The following is an 18,243-nucleotide window of genomic DNA, read 5'->3' on the forward strand; positions in this document are numbered from 1 at the left end:
TTTCCGCTGTTTCTCCTTCCCTCCTGTATTTCTCTCTCCACCCTGTGTTTCTCTCTCTCCCCCATATTTCTCTCTTTCCTCTTGTGTTTCTCTCTTTCCCCTTGTGTTTCTCTCTCTTTCCCCCTGTCTTTCTCTCTCCTTCCCCCACTCCCCTGGGGTTCTCTCCCTGGCTCCTCCTTCCTCCTATCTCTCTGCCCTCCCAGTTCATCTCTCCCTGTCTCTGTCCTCCCCCCAGGTCTGTTTCTCTCTCTCTCTCTCCCTCCCTTCTCCTCCCCACCCCTCCCGCTCCCAAAGTACAGCCTTCGCTCACACATCCATACTACTCAAAGGCAGGAAATGCTTTCTAGGCAGTGCGGGTCTGGCGGCGGAGGCCCCCTTGCACAAAACATCAGTCTGAATTTAGGAGACAGAAGTCACTAGGAGAGAGTTGACAGAACTCGGCGAGCCCAAGGCCGTCTCCAGCTGCCCGGCCCGGAGCGGATGGGGGGCCGAGGTGGGCGGGGGAAGGGGGCCGGGTCCGAACCGCACATCTAGAACGACGGCTCATACCAGAGGAGCGATCTTCCCCCGCCGAGGAACCGGGGTGGACGTGGTGGGAGAAACCAACGGGGATGGATTTCGGACCCGACCCGGGGATTTAGGACAGCCTGGCCTTTCCTTTCCACCTCCTCGCCGGTTCGGTAAGAGAGCCCTGCGGGCTTTTGCGTCTGGAAAAACGTACTTCTGGAAAAATGTACTTTAAAGACGACGGGGTGGCGGTCGGCGATTTAGCGGGGCCTTCCAGATCTTTCACCCGGAAACGGAGAAGTAAAAACGTCCTCCAGAGAGCGAATGGGGGAACCAAATACGATTTAGCTGCAAAATCGAATCCTAAAGCCAAAACTATGGGGAGATTTTATTTTTCTCCTTCACAAGCCTGGGGCTTGAGGGGCCCTGTTGGTCTCGCATGTATTTATCAGGAGAGGCGTTAGTTTGCGCCCACGTGCGAATCCCGGTGCTTCTTTAGTGTCAGGTAATGGGACGTGGACGTGAGGCTGATGTCCACTCTCACCTCCTTTGCCAACGGGGAAGAGAAGCGTGCGAAGGGGTGAACGCCGCCAAGCACGGCTTCGGGTCTGTCATTTGAGAGGGCGCGGAGTTTTGCCCGCCCGAGGGTCTTCCCAGAGAAAGATCTTTTGACCTAGGATGCTGTAAAAAGGAGCGTTCTCGAAAGCACCAGTTAAACCGTGAAATAACAGAAGCTCCTCCCTGCCCGAGCAGTTCGAATGTGTCCCGTCCATCCGAACGGCAGAGGAGGAGAGTCCGAGGAGGCGTTTGTGCTGGGTGAAGCCGTTGACAAGTCGAGCAACTCCGTGAATTAGAAAAATGAAAGCAAACGGCAGGGACTATTTGAGTCAAGGCTGCAGGTAACTTCGGTCCCACGGAGAACTCGGGGGTAGGGCGAGGGTCTCCACCAGATTGGGATTTTAAAAGATTGATTTATCAGGTTGAGCCGTGCTTTAGACAGCTCAGGTCTAAGCCCAGCCAAGTCCACAGCCCAGGGTATGGCATGCGGGAAAACTTTCCTCCGTGCCTACCTTTCCACACGTGGCAGATCAGGGCACCCCATCTGATCCAGAGAAGCAGCGTGGCGTAGTGGATCGAGCGAGGACCCGGTAGTCAGGAGGTCATGGGTTCTAATTCCAGCTCCACCACTATTTGCTATGTGACCTTGGGCAAGTCACTTCACTTCTCGGGGCCTCTGTTCCCTCATCTGTAAAATGGGGATTAAGACTTTGAGCCCCGTGTGGGACAGGGATTGTGTCCAACCCGATTTGCTTGTATCCACTCCAGCTCTTGGTACGGTGCCTGGCACATAGGAAGAACTTAACAGATACCATCATTATTTTTATCCTACTCTCCGTCCCCTAGCCACTGCCTCGTCCCAGTGGCGGCCCCCTCACCCCCGCTTGCGGCTGGACCCCGAGATCCCCCCATCCTGCTCCCGTGCATCAGCGAGGGGAGGTTCCGCTCGGGGGAGATTGGGTCACCGCCCGTGACTCATTCCTTCCAGAGCGTCGGGAAAGACGGGACGCGTCCTTCTGGCTCAAGACCGCACGCGGGCCGGCCGGGATCAGCCCCCTCGGCCTTATGGAAAGGGAGGGGGCAGAGGTCCGAGGAACCGAGAGGGCGGGAAAGGGAGATCTCGGACCTCAGCCGAGGGGAGCGGGGGGAAATGAGGGCGGGTGGGGGTGGTCCCACGGCTTGGAAAGTCTGAACAGACTTTCCAGGCGGTTGCCAAAGCAGGATCAGGGCCTGGGAAGCAGAAGCATGATAATAACAGTGTGGTAGGGACTGAGCACCTACTACGTGCCAAGCGCCGTGGTGAGAGCTGCGGTAGATTCTAGGGAGTCGGACACAGTCCTTGTCTTCCCCCCACCAACCCCCGTGGGACTCATAGCCTGAGGGAGGGAGCCTGTAAGATCCTCTCGGCTATAAACTCACAGTGGACAGGGAATGTGTCTGCCAACTCTGTAGTATTAAAAATAATAATAATAACAATTATGGTATTTATTAAGCACCTACCATAGCTAAGTGCTGGGGCAGATACAAAGTATTCTGGTTGGACACAGTCCCTGTCCCACAAAGGGCTGACGTTCTTAATCCCCGTTTTACAGATGAGGGAACTGAGGCCCAGAGAAGTGAAGTGACTTGCCCGAGGTCACACGGCAGACAGAGGGTGAAGCCGGAATTAGAACCCTTCACCTTCTGACTCCCAGGCCCATGCTCTATCCACTAGGCATGCTGCTTTACATTGTACTCTCCCAAGCATTTAGTAGAGTGCTCTGCACATAGTAAGCGCTCAGTAAGTACCTTTGATTGAGGGCAGACCTGCCTTTTGCGCTGCGAGACTTGGAAACCCATCCCTAGCGTGGCCGCGTGCGTCTCTGCCAACGTCGTGAAGTCATCTCGCGGTCCGGCGACTTTCCTTTCTAACGTGGGACTCCTCCTTGGAGTACTTATTGAGTACTTCCTGTGTGCAGAGCACTGTTCTAAGCTCTGGGAAGAGTCCATGGCAACAGAATTAGCAGACACGTTCACTGTCCCTAAAGAGCTTCCAGCCTAGAGGACGTGGGACGTTATTAGGTGTGACTCCATGGCAGGAAAGGTGCAGTCCAGCGATAAATTAATGGCATTTATTAAATACCTAGTGTGTGCAGACGACTGCGTTAAGCCTTTGGGAAACCCCAGTATAGTGGCGATCAAAAGGTATTGATGGCGGATGGCCTAAGGGAACACCCCTCCCCCCACACTAAATGTCCTCTTTATAATAAAAATCGTAATCATGATTATATTTTAGCATAATAATGGAGCGGGTCTGCTAATTTTGTTGTCCTGTACTCTCCCAAGTGCTCAGTACAATGCCCTGCACACGGTAAGCACTCAATACAGCAGTGTGGCTTACTGAATAGAGCCCGAGCCTGGGCGTCAGAAAGACCTGGGTTCTAACTCCGGCTCTGCCACTTGTCTGCTGTGTGACTTTGGACAAGTCACTTTACTCCTTTGTGCTTCAGTTACCTCATTTATAAAATAGGAATTAAGAGTGTGAGCCCCATGTGGGACAGGGACTGTGTCCAACCTAATGAACTCGCCTCTGCCCCAGAGCTTAGAGCAGTGCTTGGCACACAGTAAGCACTTAACAAGTACCATAATTATGGCTATTATTATCATTATTTCTATAAATAACTACCATTGCCTGGTTATTCAGTACGTGCCAAGCACTGGGGTAGATACCAAAAACAGCTTTACATTTGTGGGATATTATTTCCGGCAGTATTATTTGCTGTTCATTCCTTGTTTTCCACAAACATTTTGGACTGGGGCGACCGATAGGCTGCTTAATAAAATGGCGACCCTCCAAGGCCCATATTAGAATTTCCTTGAATACGCCTTTCATCTCCGAAACTGTTTGCAAACAGAGACACGCTCCGCGGTTGTCCTGTTTACTTCCGACGCCGTCGCCTTCCGCCTCGGCCTGAAATTCCCGGCGGTGGGCGAATAGATCCCCTCCAAGCTTCCTGGAAGAACGCGCTCTGGAGGGCGGCTCCCTCGTAAGAGGTCCCAGATGGGTGAAAATCCCTCCGAGTTTTAAAGGCCTTTAAGAGGAGCAATTCCATCGTCTCCCTCCGACAACCGTTTCACCGTCTCACCGCCAAGAAGCCGTTCCCACCCGGAGCCTCCCCAGAAACCTTCATCCTGTGGCCTAATAATAACCACGGTACTTGTTGAGCACTTACTCTGCGCCAAGCGCTGCTCTAAGGGCTGGGGTAGATACAGGCTAATCAGTTTGGACACAGTCCCCGCCCCACATGGGGCTCACAATCTCGATCCTCATTTTACAGTTGAGGGAACTGAGGTCCAGAGGATCGAAGCGACTTATCCAAGGTCACTCGGCAGACACGTGGTGGAGCCGGGATTAGAACCCACAACCTCGCAGGCCTGGGGCTCTGTCCACTCCAGCACACTGCTTCCACGCGGTTCCTCTCGCTCTCACCCGAGGGGTGGGAACTCACGGTTGAGTCCTTGCGATGTAGAATGTGCCGTTGGCTCCGGGGCTGCTGTCGCTCTTGACTCTGAACGTTGTTTTGAAAGCGTTGCTTGACTCCCCCCTTCCAGCGGTTCATATTCACGCGCACAGGGTTCCGTCCGTCACCAGATCCCGTCGGTTCAATCTCCACGACGTCACCAAAATCCGCCCTTTCCTCTCCATCTAAACCATTCGCACGTTGGTCCCAGCATTTATCGCATCCCGCCTCGACTACCGCATCAGCCTCCTCGCCGACCTCCCTGCCTCCCGTCTCTCCCCACTCCAGTCCATAATTACTCTGCTGCTCGGATCATTTTTCTAAAAATATATTCAGTAGGTCAATCGTATTTATTGAGAATATTCTCTTCTCTGTCTTCTCTATCTAGAATCTATCTAGAATCTGCTCTATTCTCTTGAGAATAGAGAAGGAGCACGGCTCGGTGGAAAGAGCCAGGGCTTGGGAGTCAGAGGTCATGGGTTTGAATCCCAGCTCTGCCACTCGGCAGCTGTGTGACCGTGGGCGAGTCACTTCACTTCTCTGTGCCTCAGTTCCCTCATCTGTAAAATGGGGATTAACTGTGAGCCTCACGTGGGACAATCTGACTACCCTGTTATCTACCCCAGCGCTTAGAACAGTGCTCTGCACATAGTAAGCGCTTAACAAATACCAACATTATTATTGAGCGCTTACTTTGAGCAGGACACTGTACTAAGCGATTCTGAGAGTACAGTACAACAATATAGCAGACACATGCCCTGCCTGCATCGATCTCACAGTCTAGACGTTCATAGAAATAAATAAATTACAGCTATGTAGAGAAGCGGAACGGCCTAGGGGATAGAGCACGGGCCTGGGAGTCAGAAGGACCTGGGTTCTAATCCCAGCTCCGCCACTTGTCTGCCGGGTGACCTTGGGCAAGTTAGTTCACCTCTCTGGGCCTCATTTACCTCGGCTGTAAAATGGGGATTAAGGCTGTGAGCCCCATGAGGGACAAGGACTGCATCCAACCCAATCTGCCCCGGTGCTAAGTACAATGCCTGGCACAGACTAAGCGCTTAACCCTTGCCATTATCATCATCGTGAGGCGCAGAGAAACCAAGCGACTTGCCCAAGGTCGCCCAGCAGACAAATCGGGGAGCCAGGAGTAGAACCCAAGTCCTCTGACTCCGCGGCCCGTGCACTTTCCACTAGGCCTCTCTGATTGGTCTCGGCTGGATCCCCGGTGGAAGTTGCCCCTGCGTCGGGAAGGAGCGAGCTGGGAAGGGATGGGCCTTTTAACCGCTGTTATCTTTACTAATCGTATTTATTGAGCACTTACAACGTGGAAAGCACCGGACCGACCGCTAAGGCAACGGGGAAGTGGGAAGGGAGCGGATGAAACGTGTGCCGTCCACAGAGAGGCGGAGGATTTTGAGGGAGCGAGAATCCCGACAGGGAACCGGCGTGGGGGAGAGAGTGCTCGGAGGGAGGTAGAGGACAGAAGGAGGACGAGCTGTGGAAGTAGAGGCCCAGGGTGCTTTGAGCGTGAAGGCAAAGCCGGAAGGAAGATTGAAGGGAAAGCGGAGAGAATATCGAACCAGGAGCGGGGATAAATAGCATGACTCAGTGGAAAGAGCCCACGCTTCGGAGTCAGAGGTCATGGGTTCGACTCCCGGCCCCTGCCACTTGTCAGCTGTGTGACTGTGGGCAAGTCACTTGATTTCTCTGTGCCTCAGCTACCTCATCTGTAAAATGGGGATTAACTGTGAGCCTCACGTGGGACGACCTCGTTGCCCTGTATCTACCCCAGCGCTTAGAACAGTGCTCTGCACGCAGTAAGCGCGTAACAAATGCCCATGTTGATTAATAAACGGGCATTATTACAGGGTCATAATGCCGTATCATTGAAAACATGGGACTGTGGTGTGACCACGGGCAGGTTACTTAACCTCTCTGTGCCTCATTTTCCTCCTCTGGAAAATGGGGAGAAAATGCCCGTTCTCCCTCCCTCTTAGATTGTGTAGAACGGGGATTGGGTCCGATCTGATTATCTTGACCCTAGCCCAGCATTTATCACAATACTTGGTGCGTAATAAGCACTTACTAAATACTCCCATGTATATTGAGTTCATAAATGCTGAGATTGATCCAAGATCATCAGGTTTTTGGCATTCCCTGTCCCACTGACTCCCAAATCAGAGAAGCTTAATGGAAAGAGCCCGGGCTTGGGAGTCAGAGGTCATGGGTTCTAATCCCTGCTCTGCCACTTGTCCGCTGGGTGATTTGGGGCAAGCCACTCAACTTCTCTGTGCCTCACTTACCTCATCTGTAAAATGGGGATGAAGCCTGTGATCCCCACGTGGGACAACCTGATTACCTTGTAAGTACCCCAGCGCTTAGAACAGTGCTTGGCACATAGTAAGCGCTTAACAGGTACCATCGTTAGTATTATTTACTGTTATTATCCCTATTTTTCAGAGCAAGAAACTGAAGCCCAGAGGGGTTAGGCGACTTGTCTGAAGCCACACAGCGGGCCAGGGCTAGACCTAGAGCATCCCCTGACTCCTGGGCCCTTTCCAGTAATAGCAGGGCAGAAATTGAGAGCGAGCAGTGGATGGGAAGGAAATTATGGTTTGGAGAACAGAGGACAGACCGACTGTGGCGGGTGGCTGGGAGCAGTGATTGTGTCTGCCTTCTCTTGAAAGAAATGAACGTGATCATCAGGAGTCAAGAGGAATCAGGGGTTAAAGACAGAGGGTTGGCAGCAAGAAGAGTCCGGACGGTTGTGTAATAGAGACTTATCAGAAGTGAGATAGTGTTGCTATTTGGCTGGGAAAGCAGAGTGTGAGCGTATGGGAGAACGGAACGATTCACCGAGACACGTTTCCTTCCAGGAGATGAAAAAGTGGGTGGAAAGAGCAATCTGGGCCTGTACGAGGCTATTGGACCGGGCGGGATAAGACGAAAGGGTCCCCACAGAGAGGATGGGAAAGTGAGGCAGGGGTTCGGAGGAGAGGAGTGGGAGTGGGAGATTCTGAAGAGAAAACACTGGAGCTTGGGCCCCGAGGGGTGGGATAATAATAATAATCATAATAATAAACGGCCTTTGTTTAGCACTTGCTATGCTAAGTAACTTACTATACTCTACTAAGCGTTGGAGTAGATACAAGCAAACCGGGTTGGACGTAGTCCCTGTCCCACGTGGGGCTCGCTGTCGCAATCCCCATTTTCCAGATGAGGGAACTGAGGCCCAGAGAAGTGACCTGCCCGAGGTCAGACAGCAGCCGAGGGGCAGAGCTAGGATTAGAACCCAGGTCCCTCTAACTGCCAGGCCCACGTTCTAGCCATTAAACCACGGGGAGGAGGGTTGGGAATGTCCTTTAGAGGGTGGAGCAGAGGAATTCCAAAGATGAGCAGAACTCACTGAAAGCCAGGTGGAGGGAAAGAGAGGAAGTAGGGAAAACAGGGCAGAGATAAAGGCCAGGGGGGAGAGAGGCCAAAGGAGTCATTGGCCACGTACAGGAATTGTGAAATTTCCCAAATTGTGGTGGGTGGGAGCAACGGGGGAGGGGGGAGAAGAGATAGCCTCGCTCGGGAATTGGCTTTGGGCAAGGGAGAAGATGGGTTCAAGAAGATGGTGCTGAAATTCTTCAGAGGTTGCTAATAATAATAATAATTATGGTTCTTGTTAAATGCTCACTCTGTTTCGGGCACTGTACTAAGCAGTGGGGTGGATACCAGCAAATGGGGTTGGAGGCAGTCCCTATCCCGTGTAGGGCTCACAGTCTCGATCCCCATTTTACAGATGAGGTCACTCGGGTGCAGAGAAGTGAAGTGCCTTGCCCAAGGTCACAACAGACAAGTGGAGGAGCTTCTCAATAATAATAATCATCATCATTCTTATGGTACTTGTTTAGCCCTTACTATGTGCCAAGCATTGTTCTAAGCTCTGGGGTAGATACAAGTTAATCGGGTTGGACACAGTCCCTGTCCCACAAGGGAATCACACTTTTATCCCCATTTTTACAGATGAGGTAACCGAGGCCCAGAGAAAGGAATTGCCCAAGGCCACCCAGCAGACATGTGGCAGAGCTGGGATTAGAACCCAGGTCCTTCTGACTCCCAGGCCCGTGCTCTATCCACTAAGCCACACCGGCACATATATCCAGGGCAGGGACTGTACTAGATGCTTGGGTGAACTGCCTTCATGTAGCTCATGGTCTGATGTCTCTATCTGTTACCGATTTGTACATTCCAAGCGCTTAGTACAGTGCTCTGCACATAGCGCTCAATAAATATTATTGAATGAATGAATGAATGAATAATGTACATATCTGTAATTTACATTAATGTCTCCCTCTAGACATTAGGCTCATTGTGGGCAGGGAATGTCTCTGTTTATTGTTAAATCTCCCAAGCTCTTAAAACAGTGCTCTGCACACAGTAAGCGCTCACTAAATAGGACTGACTGAATGACTAATGGGAGGAGACGGGCAAACACAAATAGTATATAGTCTGTGGAAGCGGAAGGAAAAACGTATCACCTGGGAATAATAATGATGGTATTCGTTAGGCACTTACTATGTGCCGAGCACTGTTCTAAGCGCTGGGGTAGATACAGGGTAGTCAGGTTGTCACACGGAGGGCTCACATTTTACAGATGAGGTCACTGAGGCACAGAGAAGTTAAGTGACTTGCCCAAGGTCACACAGCAGACAAGTAGCAGAGCCAGGATTAGAATGCAAAAGTAGGGAAGCGATGAATGAACCAAATACTCAAAAATGAGCTGGAAATAACAAATACATGGCTGCCTAACCAGATTCTCCTAAATCCGGGTCTTGTCAACCCCCTCGCTGAGGAAACCTCCTGCTGTGGCACTTGCTGTCCAGCGTCACACACACGCTATTACTAATAATAATAGTAATGGCATCTGTTAAGCGCTTATTATGTGCCAGGCACTGTACTAAGCGCTGGGGGGGGGGATACAAGTAAATCAGGTTGGACACAGTCCCCGTCCCACGTGGGGCTCACGATCCCAAACCCCGTTTTACAAAGGAGAGAACGGTCCAGAGACTTGACTTGCCCAATGTCACACAGCAGACAAGTGGCAGAACGGGGATTAGAACCCATGACCTTCTGTGGCCCGGGCTCTATCCACTGAGCCATGCTGCTTCTCTGCTACAACTACCTATCAGTGGGTGGTATTTATTGCGCGTTTGCTGTGTGCAGGGCACTGTACTGAGCACTTGGGAGAGTATAATATAGCAAAGTTGGCAGACACGTTCCTGCCAGACAGTCTAATTGCCTCTGTGCTCCTTCGCGTCTAATATTTTCAGCTTCCGTAAGCAATCTCGCCAGAAGGGAACCCTAACGGCCATATACATTTTCCCGGCAGCTAATAAACCATAATGGGCATATGCCGACTTCTGTCGAGAACCAAGACCGGGGGACATAATGCCTCACGGTGGGTTAATGAAATTGCTTCCCCAGAAAACAGAAATCTTTATGAAGCCCTGAGGGAGGTTGCTGAGGCTTTCTTCTGACATACGCCGTCGGATTCTAATTGTGTTTCTGTCCCCGGTCTCATTAGACACTATGGATCTGGGGTTAATTAGCACTAATTACATTTTGTTTAGCAGGAACCGACTGGCTAAGATAATTATTTGGAGTGTTTGTTAAGAGCTCAATACGTGCTGTGCACCGGAGAAGATGCAGGAGAATCAGCTCAGACGCGGTTCCTGTCCCACCCGGGGCTGGCAGTCTTAAGTGGGAGGGAGTACAGGTATTGAATCTGTTTTACAGATGGGGAAACTGAGGCATGGGACAGTTAAGCGATATGCTCAAGGTCAGAGACCCAGGTGCAGAATTGATAAGGGAATCAACGTGGGCTAGGGGAAAGAGCACAGGCCTGGGAGTCAGAGGACCTGGATTCTAATCCCAGTTCTGCCCCTGTCCGCTCTGTGGCCTCGGGTAAGTCACTGAACCTCTCTGCGCCTCAGTTTCCTCAACGGTAAAATCGGGATTCAGTGCCTGTTCCCCCTCCTCTTTAGACTGTGAGCCCCGTGTGTCCCACCTGATTAACTTGTATCTACCCCAGCACTTTCTACAGTGCTTGACGCATAGTAAACACTTAACAAATACCGCGATAAATAAAAAAGACTAAAAAGGGAAGAAAAGCAGCCACATTTGTTTCCTGCTGGCTCCAGTGGGTCTGGAAGTCAAAGGATCCAGGTTCTAAGCCCTGATCTGCCAGCGATCTGCCGCGTGACCTTGGACAAGTCACTAAAGCTCCGTGGGCCTCGGTCTCCTCGTCTGTAGAGTGGAGGTGTAAGATAACTGCCCTTCCTACCCCTTAGATTCTGACCCCCGGGCGGGCCGGGGACTGTGTGTGACCTGATGATCTTGGATCTACCAATCAGTCGATCGATCGATCATATCTGTTGAGCACTTACTGGGTGCAGGGTAGTCGGTACCCAGTACTTAATGGGTGCAATATAAGGCCATATAAATCCGTGCAATCATGGAGCCAGACCCTGACAACTAAGTTTTACTACACCAAACAGTTCCCACTCCACCCTGCAAGGCGTAGTGGATAGAACGCAGGCCTGGAAGTCAAAAGGTCATGGGTCCTAATCCCGCTCCACCTCTTGTCTGCTGAGTGACCGTGGGCAAGTCGCTTCATTTCTCTGGGCCTCAGTTCGCTCATCTGGAAAATGGGGATTGAGACCGTGCGCCCCAAGTGGGACAGGGACTGTGTCCAACCGAATAAACGTGTACCTACGCCAGCGCTTAATACATCGCCTGGCACGTAGTGAGCGCCGAACACGTGCCACAGTTTTTACCGCCTTGTTCTGTCCTCGCCCAACTGAACGCTGAAAGGAGAATATTGGATCAGAGGGGCCCTTTCTGTCTTCAATCTCTGCCCGGTAGGATCAAGCTCGCTGGGTTGACGTGGGGGGCACTGGCCATTTGGTACTGACCTCCAGACCTGGTCCGCTCCACACCCTCCAGAAGGCCACTGGCCACAATCCCGCTTCCCCTCGGGCTGGCCGCTGGGCTTGTTGCAGTGGGTGGGGATCGGGGTAGACTCTGGCCCCCCCATCGCTGAGCAGGGCTGGGTGACGGGGACAACTGCTAGGGTGGAGGGAGACACTCTGGGAAGTAGGGCTGACTCCTTCATCTCAGAGCCCAAAATGGTATCTGGGAGGCCTGAGGCCCAGCGGGCGATAAGCGTTTGGAATGCGTTCCCACAGGAAGCGGTGCCGGCCAAAAATATCAGCCGCTTCCAGGGGCAGTTGGACAAATTCATAGACTTGTGGCCCTCACTGGAGGGAAAGTCACTAGGGGAGAGTCAGGGATGGAGAGGGGAGAGTCGGGAGTGTTCGAGGGTCCGTGCTGGGTCACTGGGGGAGAGTCAGGGATGGAGAGGAAAGATTTGGACATGTTGGATGTTCTGTGCTGGGTCACTGGGGGAAGGTCGAGGATGGAGGGAGGAGATCGGATGGGCCGGGCTGGGTCAGTGGGGGAAAGTCAGGGGTATCAGATGGCCGGTGCTGGTTCACTGGGGGGGAGTTAAGGGGCTCAGATGGTTCATCCTTGACCGTGAGAGTGGGTATCCAGCAGGGCAACCAGCTCACAGTTCCTGTTCTCCCTCCATCTCGGACCAGGAGCCCCGCGTGGGACAGAGACTGTGCCTGTTATGCTTATCTTTATCTACCCCAGCACTTAGTACAGTGTGTGCCACAGAGTAAGCGTGGAACAAAGACCCCAATTATTATTCCTTTTTATTAAAAGGGGAAAAACATGGAACAGTGAAATTGTCATTGAGCAGAGGTGCTCGGGCACGGCCGGGTGGTTGCTGGGAAGAAGTGGGGCCTTAAGGAGGGGGTTCAGTGGAGATCCTCCCCCCCGCCCCGGGCATCTCCAGAAACGTCTCCCACCGGCCCCAGAGACGGCCACCGGAGAACCGCTGGGAGAAATTTGTTCGGGTCACTTGGTGATCTGGGGATAGAAAATAACCTGGGCTCTTGCGTTGTTTTTGTTTTTGTCTTTTTTTAAAAAAAGAAAACAAACCAAAATAAATACAGAAAATTCCCTGTGGAAATTCCTGTTGTAAAATGAACAGCTCCAGTATGACCTAAACTTTTCCAACTCCTACGTCCAGAGCGGATGCTCAAAAGTTGAGCTCATTCCGAAGGAAGCAAAAGAAGAATTAGAAATGAGGGAACTGTGCGTATCGGCCATTTGCTGATGCACTGTGGCCTAGTGGATAGAGCATGGGCCTAGCGTAGAGAAGGACCTGAGTTTTAATCCCGTCTCCGCCACGTATCTGCAGCGTGACCTTGGGCAGGTCGCTTCATTTTCTCTGGGCTTCAGTTCCCTCATCCGGAAAATGGGGATGAAGACTGTGGGACAGGGACTGTTTCCACCCTGATCGTCTACGCCAGCTCAGAGACGTAGCAATGCTTAGTGGGTAGCGCGCAGCCTGGGAGTCAGAAGGACCTGGGTTCCAATCCTGGCTCCGCCACTCGTCTGCCGATGAACTCGTGCAAATCACTTGACTTCTCTGTGCCTCAGTGACCCCATCTGTTCAATGGGGATTAAGACTGTGAGCCCCACGTGGGACAGGGACTCTCGTATCTACCGCAGCTCTTAAAACAATGCTTGGCACATAGTAAGCACTTAATAAATCCCCTAGTTAATATTATTAGCTCTTAGCGCCTGAGACGCAGTAAGCGCTGAACAAATACCACAGTTATTACTATTATTATTACATGTTAAATGGTCACGGCTAGCGTGGGCCCACATGCCGGTCATTTGAGTAGGGATCCGCCCTGTCCGACGAGGGCCACCAAGCAGTCTGACCGGCCCGCGGGGCATCCTGCGAAGCCAGGAACTTCTCCGGTCTTCTCTTAGGCTTCCTCGTCCTTCTAGACTGCAAGCTTGTTGTGGGCAGGGAAGGTGTCTCATATTGTTGTAGTGCACTCTCCCCAGGGCTTAGTACAGTGCTCTGCACGCAGTAAACTTTAGATAAATACGGTTGACTGACCCTGATACACTGCCTTGTCTTCAAGCGTCAGAGAAACCTTCGGCCCAACAGACTGCCAGGACCTCGAAGGGAGGGGAGATGGTCCCTTTCTTCCATTTCCATTGAAATCAGCCTATCGACCAATCGATCAGTGGTATTTATCGAGCGCTTACTGTGTGCAGAGCACTGTACTGAACGTTTGGGAGAGTACAACAGAGTTGGCAGACAAGTTTCCCGCCCACAATGAGCTGACAGTCTAGACAGGTGGACAGACATTAATAAGCAATTAATACATTTAATACATAAGGACTGTGGGGTTGAAAGAGGGGTGAATAAAGGGAGCAACGGTGACACAGAAGGGAGTGGGAGATGAGGAAGTGAGAGCCTAGTCGTGGAAGGCCTCTTGGAGGAGGTGTGCCTTCAAAGAGGGTTTGAAGGCTGAGAGAGCGATCGTCTGTTGGTTAGAGGATACTGGAAGCTCCTTGGAGCCCCAGATGGGGCGTCGCTTGCGGTGAGCATACCCAGTACGCACCTGGCATCATCAGTCAAAGATTATCATCATTAATGATATTTATTGAGCACTTACTCCATGCAGAGCACTATACTAAGCACTTGGGAGAGTGTGTCGTTCTCCAGCTCGCCCAGGGGACCAGGTCCACGAGCCCTTTCCTACGCCCCAGAGCCGGTGGCTACAAGAATGAAAATTGTGATATTCATTAAGCCCTCATTACGTGTCAGGGACTTTACTAAGCACTGGGGTGGATACAAGCAGATCGAGTCGGACACAGGCCCTGTCCCACTCGGGGCTCACAGTCTCAATCCCCGTTTTACAGAAGAGGGAACCGAGGCCCAGAGAAATGAAGTGACTTGCCCAAGGTCACGGAGCAGACGAGCGGCAGAGCTGGTATTAAAAGCCATGACCTCCTGACCCCCAGGCCCGGGCTCTATCCGCTACAACATTTTGCTTCTCAAGAAGTTGCTCAAAGAGGGAACGATCCTCCTCTTCCACGGACAGGCCTCTGTACCCCTGAGTTGTAAAATCGCATCTCCTCCAAGAGGCCTTCCCTGATTAATCTCTAATCTCCCTCCCACTCCATCCCTCCAGCTGCCACTATAGCCCTGAAGCTATCATGACTCCGGGAGGCAAGTATCAGTCCATCTCACAGATATCTCCCAGACCTTATTACGGAGCACTGCCTCATCTGCGAATCTCCTCCTCCTCCCGTGGGCAGATGATCTCTGGCCCGTCTTCCCCACTGCTCTTCGGTCAGCCAGACGTCCGTACTTACTGAGCGCTTGCTGTATGCGCTGTCTTGTCTATGTCGTCTCTGACCCTCGGCGACACCAAGGCTATGCGTTTATTTTAATCGAGCTTGTCAGTTCACTAGGGAGCCGTGCAGTTCTATCCTTGGTTTGGTCTTTTAAAGGCTGACGTCTCCGGTCGGGAACGAGAAGGAGATAAAACGTAAGCGCCTTGAGCACAGGGATCACGTGAGCACAGGGATCGTGTGTCTGGTCATTCAGTCAGTCGATGGTATTTATTGAGCACTTACTGTGGGCAGAGCACTGTACTAACCGCTTGAGAGAATACTATAGAAAAAAACAAAAAACGGGCACATTCCCTGACCACAACGAGCTTACAAAGTCTAGAGGGGGAGACGGACGTTAATGTAAATAAATAAACCATTCATTTAATCGTATTTATTGAGTGCTTACTGCACACAGAGCACTGTGCAAAGCACTCGGGAGAGTACAATAGAAAAACAGACACATTCCCTGTCCACAAAGAGTTTACGGTCTAGAGGGGAGGCATATGTTATTGTAAATTAAATAAATGTCAGATATGTCCATAGTGCTGTGGGGCTGGGAGGGGAAATGAATAAAGGGAGCAAGTCAGGGCAACGCAGAAGGGAGTGGGAAGAGAGGAGAGGAGGGCTTAATCATGGAAGGCTTCTTGGAGGAGGTGGGCCTTCAGTAAGACTTTAAAGTGGGGAGAATAATTGTGGATTTGAGAAGGAGGGTGTTCCAGGCCGGGGGCAGGACTTGAGAGAGGGATCAGTAGCAAGACAGATGAGATGGAGGGACGGTGCGAAGGTTGGCATTAGAGGAGTGAAGTGTGCGGGCTGGGTTGTAGTCGGAGAGCAGTGAGGTAAGATGGGAGGGGGCAAGGGGACTGACTGCTTTAGAGACAATGAGGAGTTTTTGTTTGATGCAGAGGTGGATGGGCCACCACTGGAGGTCCTTGAGGAGTGGGGAAACATGTCCTGAGCGTTTCTGCAGAAAAATGATCGGAGCGAGGTATGGACTGCAGTGGGGAGAGACCAGAGGTTGGGAGGTCAGAAAGGAGGCTGATGCAGTAATCAAGGGGGGGATAGGATAAGTGATTCCATTAACATGGCAGCAGTTTGGATGAATGGGAAAGGGCAAATTTTAACGGTGGCATGAAGGTGGAACCGACAGAATTTAGTGATGGATTGAATATGTGAGTTGAAGGAGAGAGAGGAGTCAAGGAGAACGCCAAGGTTACGGGCTTGCGATGCAGGAAGGATGGTGATGCCGTCTACCGTGATGGGAAAGTCAGGGGAAGGACAGGGTTTGGGTAGGACAGGGTTTAGACATGTTTAGCGTGAGGTGACGGGAGGACGTAATAATAATAATGTTGGCATTTGTTAAGCGCTTACTATGTGCAGAGCACTGTTCTAAGCGCTGGGGTAGATACAGGGTAAGGTAATCAGGTTGTCCCACGTGAGGCTCACAGTCTTCATCCCCATTTTACAGATGAGGGAACTGAGGCACAGAGAAGTGAAGCGACTTGCCCACAGTCACACAGCTGACAGGTGGCAGAGCCGGGACATCCAATATCTTGCAGGCGGCAGGAAATGTGAGGCTGCAGAGAAGGAGAGAAGGCAGGGCTGGAGATGGCGATTTGGGCATCATCCGCATGGAGGTGGTAGTCGAAGCCATGAGAGCCGGTGAGTTCTCCAGGGGAGAGAGCCCAGGCTCAAGCCCTCTCGGATGGCCCGCTCCTTTAGACCGTCACGTGGGAACCGTTGTCGGCCCGATGGGCCACCCGGCCCGACTCGGTGGACCGAAATGACCCCCAGCTCCCTGGCCTTAATCCTCTTCGCTGCTGAAATCCCCAAGCAGAAACACACCAGGTGCTGACAGTTCCCTTGTGGGGAGGCAGCGGAAGAGGCCTGGGCTCCCTCAGCAGATCACCGGTGCTCGCCCCTCCTCTCCACCGTACTCTCCTGTCAGCCTGGCCCTGCTCACGGTGGGGGCCCCGGGAAAAAGCCACCCCCTCCCCCTTCCCACACCCACCCCTGGGGGCAAGGCCTGGTGTATGATGCTGGGCATCAGGGCAATCTGTTTTCTTTATCTAATGCTTTGGATCCTTTCATGCAAAGAAAAAAAAAAGGGATGAATATGTCTGGAATGTGTTATCTTTCTAACCTTATCTTGCGGGGGGGGGGGGTTTCTTGTTTGCCTGAGCCCCACCCCAATCTAGGGCAGAGAGCGTGGCAGCTTTCCTCTCTCTTCCCTTTCTCCTCTCACCTCCTCTCTTCTCTGTCTTTCCACCTCTCTTCCTTTCCTCTTCTCTCTCCCCGAGGCTTTCCCTAGTCCTAAGGCACTGAGGGGAGTGGGTGAGAACTCCTCTGCATACTAGACTCTCCCTCTCCCCCTTCCCTCTCCCCTCCTCTGTTTTCTTTCTTCCCCTCTCCCTCTCCTATTCTCTCTCCTTCTCTTCTCTCTCTCCGCATCTCCTTCCCTGCAAGGTACTAGTCCTGATGCGTTGAGCGGAGCGAATGAGGAATCCTCGGCTTTGTGGACTTTCCCTCTCTCTCACCTCCTCTCTACCTCTTTTTTTTCTTTCCTCCTTTCTCCCTCTCCTTCTCTTCTCTCTCCCCACCTCCTTCCCTGCAAGGCATCAGTCCTAAGGCATCGAGGGGAAAGGATGAGAACTCCTCCACTTTACAGACTCCTCCTTCTGTTTATACTGTAACTTCTCAGAGCCATCCAAGCCATTGTTCTGTTAAGATTGGGACACGGGCAGATGTTGACAGGATTCTTCAGGAAATTAAGCCCACCAAAGAGATCCGGGAAAATGCCTTAAACACAAGTCCCCAGTGCTCTCTATTTCCCTGGATTGAACGATTAAAACCCAAGGGCTCCCTGAAAAGGATTTTGAGTTATTTCAGCATCCGAATCCATCAGTGGTTTTGAAGCCCGGCCAGGTCGATCCAGAACCGTGGAAATTAAGGCAATTCTTACTTAATGGTTGAAGGGAGGCTTCCACTCAGACTGTCTTAGAGAAGCACTGCGGCCCAGTGGGCGGGGCACAGGTCTAGGAGTCAGAAGGACCTGGGTTCTAAACCCGACTCCACCCTCTGTCTGCTGCGTGGCCTTGGGTAAATCCCTTCACTTCCCTGGGCCTCGGTTCCTTCATCTGTAAAATGGGAATTAAGAACTGCGAGCCCCATAGGGGACAGGGACTGTGCCCAACCTGATTAGCTTGTATCGACTCCGGTGCTTAGTACAGTGCCTGGCACATATTCACTCAGTCAATCATATTTATTGAGCGCTTACTATGTGCAGAGCAAGTACTAAGCGCTTGGAAGTACAATTCAGCAAAAAAGAGAGACAATCCCTGCCCACACCACACTTAAC

At 51.9% G+C, this 18,243-nt stretch overlaps 1 protein-coding gene across 1 annotated transcript in view; it reads left to right on the forward strand.

Moving 5' to 3' along the window:
* The first annotated feature begins 292 nt into the window (after window positions 1-292).
* DLC1 (DLC1 Rho GTPase activating protein) overlaps window positions 293-18,243 on the forward strand; it is a 139,867-nt gene continuing 121,916 nt past the window's right edge. The window contains exon 1 of the mRNA XM_029076548.2: window positions 293-680. The gene's annotated coding sequence lies outside the window, so the exon portion shown is untranslated. The remainder of the gene's footprint in view (window positions 681-18,243) is intronic.

Source organism: Ornithorhynchus anatinus, chromosome 12, assembly GCF_004115215.2.
Source record: "Ornithorhynchus anatinus isolate Pmale09 chromosome 12, mOrnAna1.pri.v4, whole genome shotgun sequence".
Lineage (NCBI taxonomy): Eukaryota > Metazoa > Chordata > Mammalia > Monotremata > Ornithorhynchidae > Ornithorhynchus > Ornithorhynchus anatinus.